At 34.0% G+C, this 7362-nt stretch overlaps 1 pseudogene; it reads left to right on the top strand.

Annotated features, from left to right (window-relative positions):
• Window positions 1-507: 507 nt before the first annotated feature.
• Window positions 508-1453, top strand: LOC142101463 (olfactory receptor 5AR1-like; annotated as a pseudogene).
• The last annotated feature ends 5909 nt before the right edge of the window (window positions 1454-7362 follow it).

Below are 7362 nucleotides of genomic sequence, written 5' to 3' on the forward strand. Positions count from 1 at the left end.
ATTGGCTTAAATGATCTGAGAACCCCATATCCTCACAGTTATGCAAGTATTTGCTCTGAATCATTACATTCTGGCACTGTCTGGTTCCTAATTCGTGTGTGCATTCCTTGGCTCTGGATAGTTTTGTATGGCTAAGCTATTTATGGAATTGAAGTGATAGTATATATTTATTTCTGTGTTGGTTATTTTATTACATATTTTAATGTATGTTCATCAATATATATTAATTTCCTGATCATTATTATTATTATTTATTTGTTAGGCGCCACAAGGTTTCCGCTTTAAAGGATTACTAGATCCAGGAGGACCCAGTGGATATAGGAGATTCAGACCCTAGGCCCACGAAAGCCAACATTACCAATATAACGCTATTGCTACACCATTAACGGGATCCTGTTCTTGCACATTAGTCTTTTTTACTATGACAAATTATATGTATCTTATAAATCAACCAACAAACCAATGTGTTTTCTTTTTTCACATGGATTCCTGACCACGTACAAAGTGATGGATCAGATGAATAAAACCACTGTGAGCTATTTCATTATTCAGGGTATTTCGGATGCGCCAGAATTGCAGTTTCCGATCTTTCTCCTGGTTCTCCTCATTTACCTTATGACTCTTAGTGGTAACATGATCATTATTCTCCTGATTGTCTTGGAATCTAAGCTCCACACTCCAATGTATTTCTTCCTGGGTAACTTGTCCACCTTAGACATGTTTTTTTCTACAACTACTTTGCATAAAGTTCTTAACATGTTTTTAACAGGAGATAAACACATTTCCTATTCCTCCTGTATTACACAGGTGTACTTTTTTTCATGTTTTACTTCTAATGAGCTATTAATATTGACAGCAATGAGCTATGATCGATTTATGGCCATATGTAAACCCTTGCATTATCCAATGGTCATGAACCATCAAGTTTGTGTTTCGTTGGCCTTAGTTTGCTGGCTAATTGGGTTAATTGGACTTATACCCTATGTTGTGTTATTGCTAAGACTATCCTGTTATAGATCCAATGTTATTAATCATTTCTTCTGTGATATCATACCAGTCATGGAACTGTCTTGCAGTGACACTTCTGCTTTGAAAATCTTGATCTTTACAGAAGGTTTGTTCCTTTTAACTGGCTCCCCAATTTCTTCTTACTTTCATCTCCTATGTTTTCATCATTGTCACAATACTGAAGATCCGTTCCAGTTCCGCAAGGCGTAAAACGTTTTACACTTGTTCGTCACACCTCACGGTGGTTGTCCTTCTTTATGGGACCCTTTTCTGCCAGTATCTGAGACCGACCTCGAAGGACACTTTAAATTCCAATAAAGTATTCTCACTTTTTAACACAGTTGCTGTTCCTCTGTTAAACCCCATTATATACAGCTTAAAAAATGAAGCTGTAAAGTCTGCTTTAAAGTTAAGGCTATCGTTATATTTTAAAATGATGAAGTAATCATTAACCAGAAAATCATAAAAATCATGAATGATATTAAGTAGCAAACTCCTTCTTATTTAAGTTAGAGATGCTTTTTTAACTCCCATAATAAAAATATTAATTAGCAGCATTGTTTTGTGAAGCAGTCTCATTTTAGAAGTCTGCATTAGCCCCCTACTTTTCCATCTTTTGGAGGATACACATATTCAAAGTAAACAAATTAAAATAAAAGATAAACTCAAGATATCGATTTTGTTATGCTAATTATGCTTACCACCTGATGGAAACAAAACCACAAAATAGTATAGATTTATCTGTAATCTGAGAATGCAAAAAAAGCAGAAAAAGTTTTGTGATACAAATGTACTTATGGCTGTATGTAGAGGCCTTGTGATGCGAAAAACTCAGAAAGATTAGTAGTTATAGTAAGCATACCAGCAGTGGTCCGAAGTGGAAATTTAGAAGTGGTGGTATGAAAAATGTAATGGGAATGTAAGTGAATGGAATTTATTAGTTTTACAATGAAGGCAGTAGGAGAAGTGGCGGTATGGCATACCACCGTATACATCCCCACTTCCACCACTGTGTACCAGTGGTGTACATGTGCACTTGACAAAGGTGTAGAATATGCAAGTGTTAGGTGTATGTGGCATTACCCTATTTGTACACAACCCAATAATGTAATAGAAACACATTTGAATACATTAAGTTGTGTACAAATAGGGTATTGCAGTCAGAAACTGAAAAGAGAACAATGTCTTATTAACAGAAAGTTGCAGTTACCATATATAAAATGAATGAAAAACACCTTCATATATGGTGTTTATCCTATTAAAAATGAAATGTGAATCATCTTTCCTGCAATAGTCCTCCATATATTGTAAGCTTGTGAGCAGGGTTCTCTTACCTCTCTGTCTGTATGTATTACCCAGTATTGTTTTATTAATGTTTGTTCCCAATTGTAAAGTGCTACGGAATTTGCTGGCGCTATATAAATAAATGAAATAAAATTAAATAAAAGACAGCTGCAACTTGATATAATATATCAAGACAGCTGTTGAAAAATTTTAATAATGTTAATAGCTATAGCATTATTTTTAAGGTACATTTAATGATGGTCTGAGCACCTTTTTGTTATCTTTCTCATGTTCTTCCATACAAACAGTTGCCAATCAGGTCATCTTAATGTTCATAGCAACATAGTGATTCTGAAGCATGTACTGATCTTGTGGGAGGTAGTGACCTGTTCACTCATGTTAGTGAGGACAAGGCTGCATGTGACATGGGCATTTCCATGATGTGGGCAGGATTATGGAGGAAAAAAGGAAGCAAAAGGCTAAGTGTAGATAAAAGAAAGAGCAGGCTTCCACAACAGCATGGAGGGGTAATGGAAGACTTATGATAAACTTGATTTAGTTATTGCATAAATATTGTTGTCTACTTTTGCTTTGATTAAGTTTTACTAATTTTTAAAAAATTGTAGAAGTTCAGAAATTCTAATAGTATGAACACTCCTAAGAAGTACAAGCTTATGGTGAGAGCACTTGAATATTAGATAAATAGAAGGTGTGCATGCTCAATCTACCAGCGTTCCATACATCCACTAGATTCTTCACCTTGGAGGGACAATTCTGTTCCAGACACAGAGGTACATTATAGAGGAAAGTACTATCATAATATCATCTTCACTGCTCCAAGATCTTATCGCTTTAAGTAATATGGGATGCTAACTGTTTCTAAAGAAGAGATTTCAAACACTTTGATTCAACATGCATCGTCTGTCTTATTAATGTATTTGATGCTCCCGCGTGAATTGAATATTCTAATAGCATTGTGAAAATATAATTGTGATCATTGATGTTAGACAGGTTTTATATTAATTTGTATAATTTTATTGAATTTATTATTTATCAATACATGCTAATTTTTTTAGTGATTTGATTGCCCCTTTTAAATCCTACAATATATCTGTATATTTGTATGACATAATTTCTATTTAAAAAATTATGTGGAATTGCACTTCTAGTTTCTCGTGGCATCAGGAGATAAAGGAGAGTTAACATGCACCTTCATGTCTACTGGTGTGACAGAAGCAATGCAATTAATAATTCACAATCAAAAGTGAGATTAAACTTATATATGTAAGACAATAGAAGTGATATTAAACTTATATGTAACACAATAATATAATGTATTTATCACACATTACCTAACACATGCAGGTATAATTATAGTGAAAGCACATTACACAAATATATATGTTTATACATTTTTATTAAACATTGAATGTATGATTTCCTGTATCAAATTGCATTTCTTGTATTGTGAAAATGTTGCAACACAAACATTAGAGAGACATAAGTCAATGATTGTAAATTCCTAGACAATGCTATAGACATAGATTGTGTAAGAATAACATATAAGACCACTTATAAATAGTATTTGTATTGTTTATTGTTTTGCTAGAATATATGTGCTATATTTCTTTATAATGTATGTCTTCAATGCAGTAATACTGCCATCTACTGTTATATTCATAATCACATCTTTTATAGCTGAGTTCTACTGCAATCTACTGTCTAAAGTTAATATTGTATTACAATTATGTGTTTTGATAATCAATCTTAAGAAGGTATATTATGGTGTCTTCTCGCCTTACAAAGGGTAGCAGAAAGTTACTTTTGATAATATCTGCTGCCGCTCAGAAGAGTATTTTGAAATGTGGACACAGGACCAACCACCATATTAAGATATTTTTCATTCAAAATTGTTCTTCACATTTAGAATGGACTGGTTGAGTCCTCCTTACATAAGGAGTATCGAGTAAGGAAATTCTTTGAAGTATGGGAAAGTTTTTTTAAATTGTTACCTGATACTTTAAAATCTCAAATTTTCTGATGCTTCAAACTTACAAGTTGGTATGGGACTAAAATGATTCTGAATGATCCTCCTATTATTTCCAATGAGCTGTAATCCACTTTGAATGGTGGCTTCCTAGAGCAGGTATAGATTCCCTCTCTCATTTTTAAATATGGACTCTTAGCAATTTAATAAAGTGAACACACCTGGAAGATATATTGTAAAAGTAATGGTATAATATATTAATTATGTTGTGAAATTAATTTATATCTTAAATACTATAATAAATGTAATATGATTTGAAAAAAAATTATGTTGTGTGGAAATTTGTATTCTTTTCCTACATAAAGAAAAAAAAAGAGAAGGTATTTAAGGAGTAATGGTTGGTGAGTTCATTGGAATCTCTCTGTTAAACAAAGAAATAGTATGCCTCTGTCTCAATTATTGACTTAGGGTTTCCTGAGCAGATTTTAACATTATTGGTTGTATACTAACCTCATTTATTGAGGCTAATTAAATTATATATATTCTCTTCCCATCAGTAATCTATTCTTTGCATCTGAGATGGAACTTCAGTTTTTTGTAAGAAACCAATTGACCCCAATTTGTTTGCCTGTTTCCTGTGAACATCAACAGACCAGACATTTTTATTTAACAGTTCCTGCCTGGAATCAACTGTCAACCCACATTATATACGTAGAAAGAATACAACTGTAATAGAAAGTTTGTCATGTAGATTTATCAAGCTATTTCATACCGGTGGCAGTCAATATTACGGCTATGGAAAAGCCAACATACTTTTAAACAAAGCAACAATAACGATTGCAATAAAGGCGATAGTAATAAAAAGTCTACTCACCATATAACAGATAATAACTTTTTACGAAGTTTTAAATGACAGCCCAGTGTAATATCCGAATGGGCTAAACAGCTACACTAGGAAATTACGTCAGTTACCATAGACAGAGTGAAAATGATGGTTTTAAAGTGGCAATAGCCAGACCCCACGCCATGTATAATGGCATACAGATGTGGGGTCCCTGTATTGCCGCTGTAAAACCGTTCCTTAATGAATCAGGCCCTATATTATTAACAGATGACAAAAATGTAATACTTTTTTTCCTGTGCTCTCGTCTAGGACTTTATATTGCAGACAACTAACTATAGGAAAAGGAAAATAGAATTTTTACATTTGGACATACTTACCGACAATGACAAGAGAGAGACATGTTCCTTTCTCAAGCCCCATACTTATGAGTAACTACCACCATCCAAATATTCCCCCAGGACAAGTTAAGAGGATAAGACATAATTGCTCAACTCTGGCTGATTGTGTTGAACAAGGGGAAAAAATCAAAAGACCAATTTTTAGATAAACATTATGATTGAAAACCAACAAATAGGTGGACTGTGCTCAATCGGTGTAAACAGTTGTCAAGAGAGAACAAATAGCATATTCATATCTGTAAAAACTCAAAAGCAAAAAGCATAAAAAAAACACATTTTTTTAAAAAAACACATTCTTAAATTAAGTCACGTTGCAAGATAAATAAAATCTGACCACATATGAAAATACCAATATATTATTTATATATGTAATTAATTGTAATGATCTTGCTTTGGAATGAATCATCCTAAAGTAATAATGTATTTTTCCTTAATCAGTGTTAGTATATAATAAAGGTAAGTGGCAAGAAAATACTAGCAAACAGATATTCGCCCCCCTCCAAGTCCTTCCTCATGTGGAGCCTGACATTTAGGAGTATGGACTATCCAACATGGCACGATCTTGTTCAAAGCCAAAATAGTAATATTCACATGGTAATATTCAAAGTCCTAAAAGAGGCCACAGAAATAACTGGCATCGGAACGACCCCATGTTTCGTCGCTCCATGTAGCGACTTTCTCAAAGTAATCAATCTATCAGTAACGCATTTGAGGATGTGAAAATAATAATGACATGAACCAGGAAAGCCTTTCACACACTCATTATGCACATGTTTGGACCTGCACATCCAGGGCCTGATTCATTAAAGAAAGGAAGGCAAAAAAAGGAGTAAATTTACTCTTGGCTATACTGGTTGTTTTTTCATGTAGCACACAAATACTTTATAGCTTTATTACTACACTGAAATTTAAGGTTGATATAGGACATGCCCTACACCAAATATAAATCTGTCCCCACATTTAAAATTTCCAAGGTGCAAAGTTATTCATTTTTTTTTGCTTTAGTTTCCTTAATGAACCAGGCCCTCAGAGAGTAATAACAGTGACGGTCAGTATATACTTCTTGTGTTGAGGTACTAACAGACCAACATGTAGTACTAGGTAGTCCTGAGAGCCTATAGATTGCCACCTATAGCCACTGTTAATCTGGTTGGGGAAGCAGATATGTGTATGCAACAGTCTTTTTAGTGCACTTAACACTTGAGAAGTGCCTTGAAAATGCCACAGGTGTTATGCCTACAGCACAGACTGGAAAGAGCCTATGGCCATAAAGTGGACAGCACATGTTTATTTCTGCAGCCCAGACACAGCATTGGAACTTGATGTTTTAGGCTCCAAATCATCTCTCACCTACTCATAAAAATTAAGGAGAGAATTATTTTTTTTTCCAGGCAAAACAAACTCATAGGGGTAAATGTAACAAGCGGCGAGTTTGAAAAGTGGAGATGTTGCCTATAGCAACCAATCAGATTCTAGTTATCATTAATTTTGTACATTCTACAAAATGACAGCTAGAATCTGATTGGTTGCTATAGGCAACATCTCCACTTTTCAAACCCACCAGAATTTCACAGCTTGATACATTTACTAGAGATGTACACTGACCCTGGAGTTTCTGTTTTGGAACTAGTTTTGGTTCTAAAACGCTTTTGGGGTTAGGCTTTGCAACTGGTTTTGGCAAACAAACGTGAAAGGTTTTGGTTTTGGATCTGGATTTAATTCAGAATTGGAAAAATAGGGAAAATATTACTATTTATGACATTAACATTGATTTCCAGTCAGTTCTAGTCTATTTTCTGATCCACAAGTGTCCCAATTTTCACCAAAGTCTGCAGCGATCT

This window comes from Mixophyes fleayi, chromosome 9 (assembly GCF_038048845.1).
Source record: "Mixophyes fleayi isolate aMixFle1 chromosome 9, aMixFle1.hap1, whole genome shotgun sequence".
Taxonomy (NCBI): domain Eukaryota; kingdom Metazoa; phylum Chordata; class Amphibia; order Anura; family Limnodynastidae; genus Mixophyes; species Mixophyes fleayi.